This window comes from Bombina bombina, chromosome 9, assembly GCF_027579735.1.
Source record: "Bombina bombina isolate aBomBom1 chromosome 9, aBomBom1.pri, whole genome shotgun sequence".
NCBI lineage: Eukaryota > Metazoa > Chordata > Amphibia > Anura > Bombinatoridae > Bombina > Bombina bombina.
In genome coordinates, this window is record NC_069507.1 from 96258972 (window position 1) to 96276234 (window position 17263).

Sequence of the window (17263 nt, forward strand, 5' to 3'; positions counted from 1 at the left end):
GCTTTGTAAACTTTAATGAATGAAAGTGCCCCTGTTTTTAATAGTATTTTTAAAAAACGGGCTTTCATTCACCAAAGTTTACCTTTAAGCATCTTTTCACTAATTTTACGGCTGTTAACAGCTTGCTCACTTACCTACTGATTAAAGTTTTTTTTAGAGAGATTTTCCAATTTACTTCCATTATGAAATTGTGCACAGTCTCGTTTTTATATATGCTTAGATTAACTAAGTCAAAAGAGAAATGACTAAAGAGAGTGTGTTTACACCTTTAAATCACAAAAATTGTAGCTAATATTTCAGTTATTTTAAAATGTAACTTTTATTAACTTCGATTAGAAAATAAAGAATTGAATATCATTCAGACATACACATATATTGTATTCAAGCCAAATTAAAAACTCATTGTCTCAGCTTTATATTTTGAACAAATTAAGTGCGGTAATTTGTGGCTGTAAATTGTCACTTTTATATTGGTGCCCTAGTTTTATCATTTATATTCCAGAGCATTGCAAATTGAACCTATTCATACTAAAGTAGATACACTGACTATCGCCATAGAACTAGCTGATGAGCTGTTGTTCATTCCTGGTAGAGCGTTCTCTTTGTTTGCAAATTAATATGACCCTAGGTAGGTCTCCCTATGGGGTGATAGGGGAAACCAGACTTGCCCAGTGTGCTTAGAGGAATGTGGCTGCACCTTGCTGACGAGACCCATAGGAGGCCGAAACAATTGTCTGAGGTTGTCATATTCCTTGTTCAGAGGAGAATTGCCTGGTATTTCGGGGCTGGACTGACCTTACTTGGCAGGATCAGACTGATATACTTCAGGAAAGTTTTTCTCTGTGAAAAGCACACTGGTCTAAAAGAAGCTGCTCCTGGGTGGTAAATCGCCATAGAACTAGCTAATAAGCTGTTGTTCGTTCCTGGTAGAGCGCTTCTCTCTTTGTATATACACTGACGACTAAGCTCCTACAATCCGGGAGCTATATTATCATTATCCATCTAGATTGTCATCATACCACCTAGATATTAGTTTGAAAAATCATGAACGCAGAGAGGCAAGCTTATTAAAAATGGAGATGCACTCCATGTGCGACTCCCCTGACGCGCCTTTCACAAACACGTCTTCTGTTTCCAGTAGAACAGCAAAAGCTCTTTTTTTTTTTTCTAACATGCCTGCATATACACATAGCCAGGCAGTAGTTATCCAATACTGTATCTCCATGAACAATGTTATCTATATGGCACACATGAGCTAGCAGTGTCCAACTGTGAAAAACTGACAAAATGCTCTGCTCGGAGATAAGACTAAGCCTTCAAGGGCTTAGAAATTAGCATGAGCCTACCTAGGTTAAGCTTTTAACAAAGAATATCAAGAGAACAAAGCAAATTTGATGATAAAAGTAAAGTGGAAAGTTGTTTAAAATTGCATTTCCTATCTGAATCATGAAAGTTTAATCTTATCTAGACTGTCCCTTTAACAGATATCCCTTCTCTATTTTTATGAGTCCCATTTGTGCCAGGAATTCATTACTCGCCTTCCACTAATCTTCTCTTTTGGAAGTTGGTTGTATCTCTATAACATTCTGTAACTCCTGTACCGATTCACTGTCTAACACTGCATAACCTCTTGGCGCTTTGCAAATTAAAGCTGTTGATTCCATGTAGTAATTATTTTAGAAACCATGAACACATCCAAAGAAGTAAAATAACTATTTTGTTTAAAACAAATTGCATTGTTTGCCTGTATTTTGAAGACTATTCTCCTAATAAGTAAACGTGTTTACTGCTATAAGCCCCCCGTGCCAACACTGTAGCAAGTGCCATGACGTAGTCCTGTAAGTGCTATTTATTCACAACTGGCCCTCACGTACGCACAGGGACTGTCAGTGACTATGTGGGCCTAATGCATAAGATTGCTACCTACTGATGTATGTTCTCAGCATGCCTTTTGGTACTGTATTAACATTGGGGGAGTGAAAATGTGTTTTCATTTTTAGAAGAAAAAAACTTTATCTTTTGGAACATTATCAGTTATTTGTAGAGCGCCAACATATTCCGCATAATGGTGATTATGTTTTTATTATTCTGCATAGCATTTAATTAGATTTAAAAGGACATGAAACCCAGACTTTTTCTTTCATCATTTAGATAGAAGTCAATTAGAAAGTTGTTTAAAAACAGAATTTATGTTTACCTGATAAATTACTTTCTCCAACGGTGTGTCCGGTCCACGGCGTCATCCTTACTTGTGGGATATTCTCTTCCCCAACAGGAAATGGCAAAGAGCCCAGCAAAGCTGGTCACATGATCCCTCCTAGGCTCCGCCTACCCCAGTCATTCGACCGACGTTAAGGAGGAAAATTTGCATAGGAGAAACCATATGTTACCGTGGTGACTGTAGTTAAGAAAATAAATTATCAGACCTGATTAAAAAAACCAGGGCGGGCCGTGGACCGGACACACCGTTGGAGAAAGTAATTTATCAGGTAAACATAAATTCTGTTTTCTCCAACATAGGTGTGTCCGGTCCACGGCGTCATCCTTACTTGTGGGAACCAATACCAAAGCTTTAGGACACGGATGAAGGGAGGGAGCAAATCAGGTCACCTAAATGGAAGGCACCACGGCTTGCAAAACCTTTCTCCCAAAAATAGCCTCAGAAGAAGCAAAAATATAAAACTTGAAAATTTAGTAAAAGTGTGCAGTGAAGACCAAGTCGCTGCCCTACATATCTGATCAACAGAAGCCTCGTTCTTGAAGGCTCATGTGGAAGCCACAGCCCTAATGGAAGGAACTGTGATCCTTTCAGGAGGCTGCCGTCCGGCAGTCTCGTAAGCCAATCTGATGATGCTTTTAATCCAAAAAGAGAGAGAGATAGAAGTAGCTTCTTGACCTCTCCTTTTACCAGAATAAACAACAAACAAGGAAGATGTTTGTCTAAAATCCTTTGCAGCATCTAAACAGAAATTTAGAGCGCGAACAACATCCAAATTGTGCAACAAACGTTCCTTCTTCGAAACTGGTTTCGGACCCAGAGAAGGCACGACTATCTCCTGGTTAATTTCATGTTAGAAACAACTTTTGGAAGAAAACCAGGTTAGTACGTAAAACCACCTTATCTGCATGGAACACCAGATAAGGAGGAGAACACTGCAGAGCAGATAACTCTGAAACTCTTCTAGCAGAAGAAATTGCAACCAAAAACAAAACTTTCCAAGATAATAACTTAATATCTACGGAATGTAAGGGTTCAAACGGAACCCCCTGAAGAACTGAAAGAACTAAGTTGAGACTCCAAGGAGGAGTCAAAGGTTTGTAAACAGGCTTGATTCTAACCAGAGCCTGAACAAAGGCTAGAACATCTGGCACAGCTGCCAGCTTTTTGTGAAGTAACACAGACAAGGCAGAAATCTGTCCCATCAAGGAACTTGCAGATAATCCTTTTTCCAATCCTTCTCGAAGGAAGGATAGACTCTTAGGAATCTTAACCTTGTCCCAAGGGAATCCTGTAGATTCACACCAACAGATATATTTTTCCCAAATTATGTGGTAAATTTTTCTGGTTACAGGCTTTCAGGCCTGAACAAGAGTATCAATAACAGAATCTGAGAACCCTCGCTTTGATAAGAACAAGCGTTCAATCTCCAAGCAGTCAGCTGGAGTGGGTCGAACGGACCTAGAACAAGAAGGTCTCGTCTCAAAGGTAGCTTCCATGGTGGAGCCGATGACATATTCACCAGATCTGCATACCAAGTCCTGCGTGGCCACGCAGGAGCTAACAAGATCACCGACGCCCTCTCCTGATTGATCCTGGCTACCAGCCTGGGGATGAGAGGAAACGGCGGGAACACATAAGCTAGATTGAAGGTCCAAGGTGCTACTAGTGCATCCACTAGAGCCGCCTTGGGATCCCTGGATCTGGACCCGTAGTAAGGAACTCTGAAGTTCTGACGAGAGGCCATCAGATCCATGTCTGGAATGCCCCACAGTTGAGTGACTTGGGCAAAGATTTCCGGATGGAGTTCCCACTCCCCCGGATGCAATGTCTGACGACTCAGAAAATCCGCTTCCCAATTTTCCACTCCTGGGATGTGGATAGCAGACAGGTGGCAGGAGTGAGACTCCGCCCATAGAATGATTTTGGTCACTTCTTCCATCGCTAGGGAACTCCTTGTTCCCCCCTGATGGTTGATGAACGCAACAGTTGTCATGTTGTCTGATTGAAACCGTATGAACTTGGCCCTCGCTAGCTGAGGTCAAGCTTTGAGAGCATTGAATATCGCTCTCAGTTCCAGAATATTTATCGGTAGAAGAGTTTCTACCCGAGACCAAAGACCCTGAGCTTTCAGGGATCCCCAGACCGCGCCCCAGCCCATCAGACTGGCGTCGGTCGTGACAATGACCCACTCTGGTCTGCGGAAGGTCATCCCTTGTGACAGGTTGTCCAGGGACAGCCACCAACGGAGTGAGTCTCTGGTCCTCTGATTTACTTGTATCTTCGGAGACAAGTCTGAATAGTCCCCATTCCACTGACTGAGCATGAACAGTTGTAATGGTCTTAGATGAATGCGCACAAAAGGACTATGTCCATTGCCGCTACCATCAAAACTATCACTTCCATGCACTGCGCTATGGAAGGAAGAGGAACGGAATGAAGTATCCGACAAGAGTCTAGAAGTTTTGTTTTTCTGGCTTCTGTCAGAAAAATCCTCATTTCTAAGGAGTCTATTATTGTTCCCAAGAAGGGAACCCTTGTTGACGGAGATAGAGAACTCTTTTCCACGTTCACTTTCCATCCGTGAGATCTGAGAAAGGCCAGGACAATGTCCGTGTGAGCCTTTGCTTGAGGAAGGGACGACGCTCGAATCAGAATGTCGTCTAAGCAAGGTACTACAGCAATGCCCCTTGGTCTTAGCACCGCCAGAAGGGACCCTAGTACCTATGAGAAAATCCTAGGAGCAGTGGCTAATCCGAAAGAAAACGCCACGAACTGGAAATGCTTGTCCAGGAATGCAAACCTTAGGAACCGATGATGTTCCTTGTGGATAGGAATATGTAGATACGCATCCTTTAAATCCACCGTGGTCATGAATTGACCTTCCTGGATGGAAGGAAGAATTGTTCGAATGGTTTCCATCTTGAACGATGGAACCTTGAGAAACTTGTTCAAGATCTTGAGATCTAAGATTGGTCTGAACGTTCCCTCTTTTTTGGGAACTATGAACAGATTGGAGTAGAACCCCATCCCTTGTTCTCCTAATGGAACAGGATGAATCACTCCCATTTTTAGCAGGTCTTCTACACAATGTAAGAATGCCTGTCTCTGAGACCTGTGGAACCTCCCCCTTGGAGGAAGCCCCTTGAACTCCAGAGAATAACCTTGGGAGACTATTACTAGCGCCCAAGGATCCAGAACATCTCTTGCCCAAGCCTGAGCGAAGAGAGAGAGTCTGCCCCCCACCAGATCCGGTCCCGGATCGGGGGCCCGCATTTCATGCTGTCTTGGTAGCAGTGGCAGGTTTCCTGGCCTGCTTTCCTTTTATTTTTGGTCTTGAAAAGACCTATCCTGAGGAAGGGCGTGGCCCTTGCCCCCAGTGATATCAGAGATAATCTCTTTCAAGTCAGGGCCAAACAGTGTTTTCCCCTTGAAAGGAATGTCAAGCAATTTGTTCTTGGAAGACGCATCCGCTGACCAAGATTTTAACCAAAGCGCTCTGCGCCACAATAGCGAACCCAGAATTTTTCGCCGCTAACCTAGCCAATTGCAAGGTGGCGTCTAGGGTGAAAGAATTAGCCAATTTAAGAGCACGAATTCTGTCCATAATCTCCTCATAAGAAGAAGAATTACTAATAATCGCCTTTTCTAGCTCATCAAACCAGAAACACGCGGCTGTAGTGACAGGGACAATGCATGCAATTGGTTGTAGAAGGTAACCTTGCTGAACAAACATCTTTTTTAGCAAACCTTCTAATTTTTTATCCATAGGATCTTGGAAAGCACAACTATCTTCTATGGGTATAGTGGCGCGCTTGTGTAGAGTAGAAACCGCCCCCTCGACCTTGGGGACTGTCTGCCATAAGTCCTTTCTGGGATCGACTATAGGAAACAATTTTTTAAATATGGGGGGAGGTACTAAAGGTATACCGGGCCTGTCCCATTCTTTATTAACAATGTACGCCACCCGCTTGGATATAGGAAAAGCTTCGGGGGGCCCCGGGGCCTCTAAGAACTTTTCCATTTTACATAGTGGTTCTGGAATGACCAGATAATCACAATCATCCAAATTGGATAACACCTCCTTAAGCAGAGCGCGGAGATGTTCCAACTTAAATTTAAAAGTAATCACATCAGGTTCAGCTTGTTGAGAAATTTTTCCTGAATCTGAAATTTCTCCCTCAGACAAAACCTCCCTGGCCCCCTCAGACTGGTATAGGGGCCCTTCAGAAACCATATCATCAGCGTTCTCATGCTCTACAGAATTTTCTAAAACAGAGCAGTCGCGCTTTCGCTGATAAGTGGGCATATTGGCTAAAATGTTTTTGATAGAATTATCCATTACAGCCGTTAATTGTTGCATAGTAAGGAGTATTGGCGCACTAGATGTACTAGGGGCCTCCTGTATGGGCTAGACTGGTGTAGACGAAGGAGGGGATGATGCAGTACCATGCTTACTCCCCTCACTTGAGGAATCATCTTGGGCATCATTTTTACTAAATTTTTTTATGACATAAATTACATATAGTTAAATGAGAAGGAACCTTGGCTTCCCCACAGTCAGAACACAATCTATCTGGTAGTTCAGACATGTTAAACAGGCATAAACTTGATAACAAAGCACAAAAAACGTTTTAAAATAAAACCGTTACTGTCACTTTAAATTTTAAACTAAACACACTTTATTACTGCAATTGCGAAAAAGTATGAAGGAATTGTTCAAAATTCACCAAAATTTCACCACAGTGTCTTAAAGCCTTAAAAGTATTGCACACCAAATTTGGAAGCTTTAACCCTTAAAATAACGGAACCGGAGCCGTTTTTATATTTAACCCCTTTACAGTCCCTGGAATCTGCTTTGCTAAGACCCAACCAAGCCCAAAGGGGAATACGATACCAAATGATGCCTTCAGAAAGACTTTTCTATGTATCAGAGCTCCACACACATGCAGCTGCATGCCATGCTGTTCTCAAAAACAAGTGCGCCATACCGGCGCGAAAATGAGGCTCTGACTATGATTAGGGAAAGCCCCTAAAGAATAAGGTGTCTAAAACAGTGCCTGCCGATATAATCTTATCAAAATACCCAGATTAAATGATTCCTCAAGGCTAAATATGTGTTAATAATGAATCGATTTAGCCCAGAAAAAGTCTACAGTCTTAATAAGCCCTTGTGAAGCCCTTATTTACTATCTTAATAAACATGGCTTACCGGATCCCATAGGGAAAATGACAGCTTCCAGCATTACATCGTCTTGTTAGAATGTGTCATACCTCAAGCAGTAAGAGACTGCACACTGTTCCCCCAACTGAAGTTAATTGCTCTCAACAGTCCTGTGTGGAACAGCCATGGATTTTAGTTACGGTGCTAAAATCATTTTCCTCATACAAACAGAAATCTTCATCTCTTTACTGTTTCTGAGTAAATAGTACATACCAGCACTATTTTAAAATAACAAACTCTTGATTGAATAATAAAAACTACAGTTAAACACTAAAAAACTCTAAGCCATCTCCGTGGAGATGTTGCCTGTACAACGGCAAAGAGAATGACTGGGGTAGGCGGAGCCTAGGAGGGATCATGTGACCAGCTTTGCTGGGCTCTTTGCCATTTCCTGTTGGGGAAGAGAATATCCCACAAGTAAGGATGACGCCGTGGACCGGACACACCTATGTTGGAGAAATTGCATGCTCTATTATCAAATTTTCTTTTTTCTTTTTGTAATCATTTATTAAAATGAATGGATTTAAAGGGAAATTAAACCCCAAAAAATTATTTCATGATTCAGATAGAAAATACAATTTTAACCCTTTGAGCGCTAAGCACTTTCCCACCTGGGTGCTAGGCTGTTTTAAGGGTTTTTTATTGTTGAAAAAAATCCCCACTTACACTGTTTACAATTACCTTTCCAACTGTGGGTCTTGGGGGTCTGTAGCTGCCTAGATGCCTGAGATACAGGCTTCTAAGCAGCATGCCCCCTGCTCCTATACTTAAAGGGACACTGTACCTAAAAATTTTCTTTCGTGATTCAGATTGAGCATGAAATTTTAAGCAACTTTCTAATTTACTCCTATTATCAAATTTTCTTCATTTTCTTGGTATCTTTATTTGAAATTCAAGCATGTAAGTTTAGATGCCGGCCCATTTTTGGTGAACAACCTGGGTTGTCCTTGCTGATTGGTGGATAAATTAATCCACCAATAAAAAAGTGCTATCCAGAGTACTGAAACTAAAAAAAAAAAGCTTAGATGCCTTCTTTTTCAAATAATGATAGCAAGAGAACAAAGAAAATTTGATAATAGGAGTAAATTAGAAAGTTGCTTAAAATTGCATGCTCTATCTAAATCACGAAAGAAAAAATTTGGATTCAGTGTCCCTTTAACATTTTCATTGTGTTAATAAAGTTGCGCAGTGACGTCACCACGCAAAATGTGAAGCCCCCCGGCGATGCCCGTCACTATGCAGGCCCGATCGCCGGGGTAGGAGCGGGTGGGAGCCCCCAGATCTCCCTCAAGGTGGGAGAGTGCTAGTGTCGTCATTAGCACCAGAGTGGGAAACTCTGCGACAGCTCGGAGCCGTCCTTAGCACTCAAAGGGTTAAACAACATTCCAATTTACTTCTATTATCTAATTTGCTCCTTTCTTTAGATATCTTTTGTTAAAGTAATAGCAATACACATGGGTGAGCCAATCACATGAGGCATCTATGTGCAGCCACCAATCAGAAGCTACTGAGCCTATCTAGATATGCTTTTCAGGAAAGAATATCAAGAGAATTAAGCAAATTAGATAATAGAAGTAAATTAGAAAATTGTTTAAAATGGTATTCTCCATCTGAATCATGAAAGAAAAAATTTGGGTTTAATTTCCCTTTAAGCTCAGGAGTGTGCATGTTTCTGGAGCACTATATGGCAGCGGTTTTGCAAGAAGGTTATCCATTTGCAAGAGCACTAGATGGCAGCACTATTTCCTACCTAGGTATCTCTTCAACTAAGAATACCATGGGAACCAAACAAATTTGATAATAGAAGTAAATTGGGATATTTTTATAGTGCATGCTTGGTCAATCACAAAATAACATTTTAGGTTTCATATCCCTTTAAAATCAATTGCACCGTTATGTCTTTTTAATATAGAGAAGAGAGTTTAGATAATCTGAAGAGAAACCAAGTGAAACTTTGATAAAGGTATCCCAGATGGGAAAAAAGCGTAAGCCAGAAACCATGTGTTGCTAAACTTGCCTAGCAATTTATTGAAAAAATGTACAGGATTGATTCAAGGGATAGTTTACTCTAAATGATTCTATTGTTTACAAATTGCTCCTTTGTCTTCATTTTGATATTGAAATTGGTGCTTTTGCCTATTGTATTCCCACCTATACTAAAAATGTTAATTCTTAAAGGGAGAGTAAAGTCAAACTTAAACTTTCATAATTCCGATAGACCAGTGTTTCCCAAACCCAGTCCTTAGGACCCTTAATCAGGCCAGATATTCATTATATCTTAACTAGAGGGCAGTCTCCTGTTGTATAGTATTAATGGAGATTTAATCTTTGCAACGGAAACGTTTTTTCACTGTAAGAGCAATAAAATTGTGGAACTTATTACCAAAGGAGGTAGTGAATGCCAATACCCTAGATACATTTAAAAATTGTTTGGATACATTTCTGTCTAGAAACAAAATTCATGGTTATGATTGCTAGTATTAAATGGGTCACCTTTTAGTGGGATTATTTAAGTTTAGCTGGAGCTTTTTGTAAGTATTTTAGATTTGTATAGGTTGAACTCTATGGACTTCAGTCTTTTTTTTTCAACCTCATCTACTATGTTACTATGTATAGTATTATTGTATGTAGCTTGTATAATTGCTCAAAAAAACTGTTTAAATAAATACATGCTAGATAGAATGTGTTCAAAGCAAAAATTGGGATGATATAAAGATGCAATTTTTTTTGTTTTTTGTTTTGTTTACGTACTGAAGAAATAAGTATAAAATGTTAAAATCCATACAGCATGTTGTAACCTAGACTTTCTTTAGCTAATCTTCACTGCTGAGGCCAATCAGGGAAGGCTATAAATCAGCCTATGGAATATAACAGCGTTAAATCGACAGTAAAGTCATAATTAGACATTCATGATTTTGACAGAGCATACAATTTCTTCTGTTAAGTGTGATCAGTCCACGGGTCATCATTACTTCTGGGATATTACTCCTCCCCAACAGGAAGTGCAAGAGGATTCACCCAGCAGAGCTGCATATAGCTCCTCCCCTCTACGTCACTCCCAGTCATTCTCTTGCACCCAACGACTAGATAGGATGTGTGAGAGGACTATGGTGATTATACTTAGTTTTATATCTTCAATCAAAAGTTTGTTATTTTAAAATAGCACCGGAGTGTGTTATTATCTCTCTGGCAGAGTTTGAAGAAGAATCTACCAGAGTTTTTGTTATGATTTTAGCCGGAGTAGTTAAGATCATATTGCTGTTTCTCGGCCATCTGAGGAGAGGTAAACTTCAGATCAGGGGACAGCGGGCAGATGAATCTGCATAGAGGTATGTAGCAGTTTTTATTTTCTGACAATGGAATTGATGAGAAAATCCTGCCATACCGATATAATGTCATGTATGTATACTTTACACTTCAGTATTCTGGGGAATGGTACTTCACTAGAATTACACAGTAAGAAATACATAAAGCTGTTTAATAACTAGAGATTATGTTTAACGTTTTTGCTGGAATGTAAAATCGTTTTCATTTACTGAGGTACTGAGTGAATAAATGTTTGGGCACTATTTTTCCACTTGGCAGTTGCTTAATCTGTTTTTCTGACAGTTTCTGTTCTCCCTCACTGCTGTGTGTGAGGGGGAGGGGCCGTTTTTTTTGGCGCTTTTACTGCATCAAATATTTCAGTCAGCAACTCGTATTCCCTGCATGATCCGGTTCATCTCTACAGAGCTCAGGGGTCTTCAAAACTTATTTTGAGGGAGGTAATTTCTCTCAGCAGAGCTGTGAGAATTATAGTTTGACTGAGATAAAAAACGTTTATTCTGTAATTTGTTTCCTGCTTTCAGAATTTGTTATCTTTGCTAATGGGATTAAACCTTTGCTAAAGTTGTGTTGTTTACAAGGATTGAGGCTATAACTGTTTCAATTTATTAATTTTCAACTGTCATAGATCTTCTGTGCTTCTTAAAGGCACAGTACGTTTTAATATTATTCTAATTGAATTGTATTTCCAAGTTGCAAGTTTATTTGCTAGTGTGTTAAACATGTCTGATTCAGAGGATGATACCTGTGTCATTTGTTGCAATGCCAAAGTGGAGCCCAATAGAAATTTATGTACTAACTGTATTGATGCTACTTTAAATAAAAGTCAATCTGTACAAATTGAACAAATTTCACCAAACAACGAGGGGAGAGTTATGCCGACTAACTCGCCTCACGTGTCAGTACCTACATCTCCCGCTCAGAGGGAGGTGCGTGATATTGTAGCGCCGAGTACATCTGGGCGGCCATTACAAATCACATTACAGGATATGGCTACTGTTATGACTGAGGTTTTGGCTAAATTACCAGAACTAAGAGGTAAGCGTGATCACTCTGGGGTGAGAACAGAGTGCGCTGATAATATTAGGGCCATGTCAGACACTGCGTCACAGGTGGCAGAACATGAGGACGGAGAACTTCATTCTGTGGGTGACGGTTCTGATCCAAACAGACTGGATTCAGATATTTCAAATTTTAAATTTAAACTGGAAAACCTCCGTGTATTACTAGGGGAGGTGTTAGCGGCTCTGAATGATTGTAACACAGTTGCAATACCAGAGAAAATGTGTAGGTTGGATAAATATTTTGCGGTACCGACGAGTACTGAGGTTTTTCCTATACCTAAGAGACTTACTGAAATTGTTACTAAGGAGTGGGATAGACCCGGTGTGCCGTTCTCACCCCCTCCGATATTTAGAAAAATGTTTCCAATAGACGCCACCACAAGGGACTTATGGCAAACGGTCCCTAAGGTGGAGGGAGCAGTTTCTACCTTAGCTAAGCGTACCACTATCCCGGTGGAGGATAGCTGTGCTTTTTCAGATCCAATGGATAAAAAGTTAGAGGGTTACCTTAAGAAAATGTTTGTTCAACAAGGTTTTATATTGCAACCCCTTGCATGCATTGCGCCGATCACGGCTGCAGCGGCATTCTGGATTGAGTCTCTGGAAGAGAACATTGGTTCAGCTACTCTGGACGACATTACGGACAGGCTTAGAGTCCTTAAACTAGCTAATTCATTCATTTCGGAGGCCGTAGTACATCTTACTAAACTTACGGCGAAGAATTCAGGATTCGCCATTCAGGCACGCAGGGCGCTGTGGCTAAAATCCTGGTCAGCTGATGTTACTTCTAAGTCTAAATTGCTTAATATACCTTTCAAAGGGCAGACCTTATTCGGGCCCGGGTTGAAAGAGATTATCGCTGACATTACAGGAGGTAAAGGCCATGCCCTGCCTCAGGACAAAGCCAAAGCCAAGACTAGACAGTCTAATTTTAGGGCCCCCGATCCGGGATCGGATCTAGTGGGGGGCAGACTTTCTCTCTTCGCCCAGGCTTGGGCAAGAGATGTTCAGGATCCCTGGGCGCTAGAGATAATATCTCAGGGATACCTTCTGGACTTCAAATACTCTCCTCCAAGAGAGAGATTTCATCTGTCAAGATTGTCAACAATCCAGTCAAAGAAAGAGGCGTTTCTACGCTGCGTACAAGAGCTCTTGTTAATGGGAGTAATCCATCCAGTTCCACGATCGGAACAGGGACAGGGGTTTTACTCAAATCTGTTTGTGGTTCCCAAAAAAGAGGGAACTTTCAGACCAATCCTGGACTTAAAGATCCTAAACAAATTCCTAAGAGTTCCATCGTTCAAGATGGAGACTATTCGGACAATTTTACCTATGATCCAAGAGGGTCAGTACATGACCACTGTAGATTTAAAAGATACTTACCTTCACATACCGATTCACAAAGATCATTATCGGTACCTAAGGTTTGCTTTCCTAGACAGGCATTACCAGTTTGTGGCTCTTCCATTCGGATTGGCTACAGCTCCAAGAATCTTCACAAAGGTTCTGGGTGCTCTTCTGGCGGTACTAAGACCGCGGGGAATCTCGGTAGCTCCATACCTAGACGACATTCTGATACAAGCTTCAAGCTTTCAAACTGCCAAGTCTCATACAGAGTTAGTGCTGGCATTTCTAAGTTCACATGGATGGAAGGTGAACGAAAAGAAAAGTTCACTCGTTCCACTCACAAGAGTTCCCTTCCTGGGGACTCTTATAGATTCTGTAGAAATGAAGATTTACCTGACAGAGGACAGGCTAACAAGACTTCAAAGTGCTTGCCGCACCCTTTATTCCATTCAACACCCGTCAGTGGCTTAATGCATGGAGGGAATCGGCTTAATGGTAGCGGCAATGGACATAGTACCCTTTGCACGCTTACACCTCAGACCACTGCAACTGTGCATGCTAAGTCAGTGGAATGGGGATTACTCAGACTTATCCCCATCTCTGAATCTGGATCAAGAGACCAGAAATTCTCTTCTATGGTGGCTTTCTCGGCCACATCTGTCCAGGGGGATGCCATTCAGCAGACCAGACTGGACAATTGTAACAACAGACGCCAGCCTTCTAGGTTGGGGTGCCGTCTGGAATTCTCTGAAGGCTCAGGGACAATGGAGTCAGGAGGAGAGTCTCCTGCCAATAAACATTCTGGAATTGAGAGCAGTTCTCAATGCCCTCCTGGCTTGGCCCCAGTTGACAACTCGGGGGTTCATCAGGTTTCAGTCGGACAACATCACGACTGTAGCTTACATCAACCATCAGGGAGGGACAAGAAGCTCCCTAGCTATGATGGTAGTATCAAGATAATTCTCTGGGCAGAGTCTCACTCTTGCCACCTGTCAGCAATCCACATCCCGGGAGTGGAGAACTGGGAGGCGGATTTCTTAAGTCGTCAGACTTTTCATCCGGGGGAGTGGGAACTTCATCCGGAGGTCTTTGCCCAAATACTTCGACGTTGGGGCAAACCAGAGATAGATCTCATGGCGTCTCGACAGAACGCCAAGCTTCCTCGTTACGGGTCCAGATCCAGGGATCCAGGAGCAGTCCTGATAGATGCTCTGACAGCACCTTGGGACTTCAGGATGGCTTACGTGTTTCCACCCTTCCCGTTGCTTCCGCGATTGATTGCCAGAATCAAACACGAGAGAGCATCAGTGATTCTAATAGCACCTGCGTGGCCACGCAGGACTTGGTATGCAGACCTGGTGGACATGTCATCCTGTCCACCTTGGTCTCTACCTCTGAAACAGGACCTTCTGATACAGGGTCCCTTCAAACATCAAAATCTAACTTCTCTGAAGCTGACTGCTTGGAAATTGAACGCTTGATTTTATCAAGACGTGGGTTTTCTGAGTCAGTTATTGATACCTTAATACAGGCTAGGAAACCTGTTACCAGAAAGATTTACCATAAGATATGGCGTAAATACCTATATTGGTGTGAATCCAAAGGTTACTCTTGGAGTGAGGTTAGGATTCCTAGGATATTGTCTTTTCTACAAGAAGGTTTAGAAAAGGGTTTATCTGCTAGTTCATTAAAGGGACAGATCTCAGCTCTGTCCATTCTGTTACACAAACGTCTGTCAGAAGTTCCTGACGTCCAGGCTTTTTGTCAGGCTTTGACCAGGATTAAGCCTGTGTTTAAAACTGTTGCTCCACCATGGAGTTTAAACCTTGTTCTTAATGTTTTTCAGGGCGTTCCGTTTGAACCCCTTCATTCCATTGATATAAAGTTGTTATCTTGGAAAGTTCTATTTTTAATGGCTATTTCCTCGGCTCGAAGAGTCTCTGAATTATCAGCCTTACATTGTGATTCTCCTTATTTGATTTTTCATTCGGATAAGGTAGTCCTGCGTACTAAACCTGGGTTCTTACCTAAGGTAGTTACTAACAGGAATATCAATCAAGAGATTGTTGTTCCTTCTTTATGCCCAAATCCTTCTTCAAAGAAGGAACGTCTACTGCACAACCTGGATGTAGTCCGTGCTCTAGAATTTTACTTACAGGCAACTAAGGAATTTCGACAAACGTCTTCTCTGTTTGTCATTTACTCTGGGCAGAGGAGAGGTCAAAAAGCTTCCGCTACCTCTTTCTTTTTGGTTTCGTAGCATAATTCGTTTAGCTTATGAGACTGCTGGACAGCAGCCTCCTGAAAGAATTACAGCTCATTCTACTAGAGCTGTGGCTTCCACTTGGGCCTTCAAGAATGAGGCCTCTGTTGAACAGATTTGCAAGGCTGCAACTTGGTCTTCGCTTCATACTTTTTCCAAATTTTACAAATTTGACACTTTTGCTTCATCGGAGGCTATTTTTGGGAGAAAGGTTCTTCAGGCAGTGGTTCCTTCTGTATAAAGAGCCTGCCTATCCCTCCCGTCATCCGTGTACTTTTGCTTTGGTATTGGTATCCCAGAAGTAATGATGACCCGTGGACTGATCACACTTAACAGAAGAAAACATAATTTATGCTTACCTGATAAATTCCTTTCTTCTGTAGTGTGATCAGTCCACGGCCCGCCCTGTTTTTAAGGCAGGTAAATATTTTTTAATTTATACTCCAGTCACCACTTCACCCTTGGCTTTTCCTTTCTCGTTGGTCCTTGGTCGAATGACTGGGAGTGACGTAGAGGGGAGGAGCTATATGCAGCTCTGCTGGGTGAATCCTCTTGCACTTCCTGTTGGGGAGGAGTAATATCCCAGAAGTAATGATGACCCGTGGACTGATCACACTACAGAAGAAAGGAATTTATCAGGTAAGCATAAATTATGTTTTTACACAACTTTCCAATTTACTTATATTATTTAATTTGCTTCCTTCTCTTGTTATCCTTTGCTGAATGGGTTTATCTAGGAAAGCTCAGGAGCAGCAAAGAACCTAGGTTCTAGCTGCTGATTGGTGGCTGCATATAAATACAGATTGTCATTGGCTATGTGATTAGTTAGAAACCAGTAGTGAATTGCTGCTCCTTCAACAAATGATACAAAGAGAATGAAGCAAATGTAATAATAGACGTAAACTGAAAAGTTGTTTAAAATTGTATGTTCTACCTAAATCATGAAAAGAAATAATTTGGGTTACATGTCCCTTTTTAAGTTTGGAGTCTGCACAAAATGGTATATGCCATGTTTTATTTTAGTTTTTCTACAAATAATTATATTTACAATCTCAAAGTGTGTACTGTTCTTATTATTTAATCATGAAAACTGCGGCAATGAATAGGGATTTTACATGCTGGTTAATGTGTTTTTAAAAAGTAGTTTAAGAGACAGTTATTTGTGAAATTAAAAATCTTTTTTTATACTCCGCAAAAACAAATTAAAAATAATTTTATTTTTGTTTGTTTTCAATTATATATCTCATGGTGGTGATAGCATTTGTGTTTTAAGTGCATGAAAAGTATGTTTAATTCTACATTGAAGTACTTTCCAGTGCATTAATGAAATCATACATTTTAGTCCTCGAGCACTTTATTGAGTGGGACATTTTTAGAAAGCAATTAAAACTTTATTTTATTTTGTCTACTTTCTTATAAATCCGTTGCTTTCCTATTTATATTTAGGAAATAATCTATGGAAGCAGCAGGATACAAATACAAGGGTTTATGGCGTTTATAGTAGCCAGCTAAAATATTGAAAACCCAGGGTTATGACGTTTTATATTCATATGTAAATACATTAAAACGTTGAAAGCCAGAAAAATTAATTGGTGTGGCTCATACGAATTCATTATCCCATGATATGATATACAGAGATTTAGTCGTTTCTCTTAACATTTTAACAGCAAACAACCTAAAACCACCTATTTTCTTATTGCAATTACGTCCCTTTTAAATACTTCAACTTTAGTTATTATTCAATGGGTCTTCACTCTGTCCCACATGAATTTGAGTAACTTTAACATGATGATAATGATAACAAACTTAAAGGGACATAATAC

At 40.8% G+C, this 17263-nt stretch overlaps 1 protein-coding gene across 1 annotated transcript in view; it reads left to right on the plus strand.

The window, feature by feature from the left end:
- NRBF2 (nuclear receptor binding factor 2) overlaps nt 1-17263 on the plus strand; it is an 81701-nt gene that overhangs the window by 48084 nt on the left and 16354 nt on the right. The gene's annotated exons all lie outside the window — the stretch shown is intronic.